This window comes from Osmia bicornis, chromosome 14 (assembly GCF_907164935.1).
Source record: "Osmia bicornis bicornis chromosome 14, iOsmBic2.1, whole genome shotgun sequence".
Lineage (NCBI taxonomy): Eukaryota > Metazoa > Arthropoda > Insecta > Hymenoptera > Megachilidae > Osmia > Osmia bicornis.
The window spans coordinates 7,722,053-7,723,214 of record NC_060229.1 but is presented as its reverse complement, the minus strand read 5'-3'; the positions used below and the strand labels follow the sequence as shown (position 1 = coordinate 7,723,214).

The 1,162-nt window shown below is 35.5% G+C and overlaps 1 non-coding gene across 1 annotated transcript; it reads left to right on the top strand.

Moving 5' to 3' along the window:
- Positions 1-668: 668 nt before the first annotated feature.
- LOC114880929 lies at positions 669-789 on the top strand. Its single transcript, XR_003790188.1, has one exon. It is a non-coding gene; the product is annotated as a 5S ribosomal RNA (ribosomal RNA).
- Positions 790-1,162: the final 373 nt, after the last annotated feature.

Here is a 1,162-nt window from a genome sequence, read left to right as displayed (position 1 = left end):
TGATGCAGTATTTCAAAAATGTTCTAAGTTTCCTGTTTCACAAAAAAAAGGTTCATTCATTACACCATTGTAAAATTATGGTATTTCATTAATAATAAAATTTACCTCTAATTGTAAGTTATTTTTTAAGGTAGTTTTTATTTACAATTATTAATTTAAGGTTGCGTTCTCCTACAGCATGTATATGTGCTATTGTATTGTATAAGTCCGCAAATCTTCCTAACTATTAAGTAACTAATATTATGTTAATTTACTAGAGAAACGAGATTCCATATCCAAAATGTGTATCCTCTTTGATCATATAAGTTTACATTAAAAGAGTGTAAGTCAGATTTGACTCACTACCGATCACTTTTTCAGATAAAAAATGACGCAGCGTCCTCCTGAAAATCTACCTTCTTTAGGTGAACAAACAGAAAGATGCAGCGACCAACCAACCCCGGCCGTAATGATTTAGCGCTCGTAAGGAGTCAATATCGCCCACTTTGAGAAGCGCTGGTGTGAATAGTTCTCAACCATTTTTCAAATTATCGAGGTTGCAGTGACGTAGCAAATTTTTAACGCCTTGAGTGCCCTTTTTAACCGACTTCGAAAAAGAAGGATATGAATACCTTGTATATTTCTTCGGTTTTTAAGGGTTTTCTCCTCTAGTAAACCGTGTATTTTTAACTAACGGCCATACGACTTAGGACCACTACCGGTTCTCGTCCGATCACCGAAGTCAAGCTAAGTTCGGCGCGGATAGTACTTGGATGGGTGACCGCTTGGGAACTCCGCGTGCTGTTAGTTCTTTTTTTTCTTAAATTAAAAAAAAATTGACAGCCCTATTCAATAAAACTCTTCTATTTAATTTTTAATCGACTTCGAAAAAGGAGGAGATTACTCAATTCGATCAGTATTTCTGTTATTTATGTTCGCCGATTACTCCGAGATGGATGGACCAATCGAAAAGAAACCTTTTGCACGTTGTAGAGTATTTCTCCCAATTGGTCCCGCAACAACACATTTTACTTTTTTTCACTGCTATCGACTTTTATTGCAAAAAATGTAATGCTTCATTTATATTTCTCGGCGTTTACTCTGTAAGGAATGTATCGTTCGCGATGAAACCTTTGATATTTAGTAGGATATATATCCGCGATGATCCCACTTGCAAAAATTT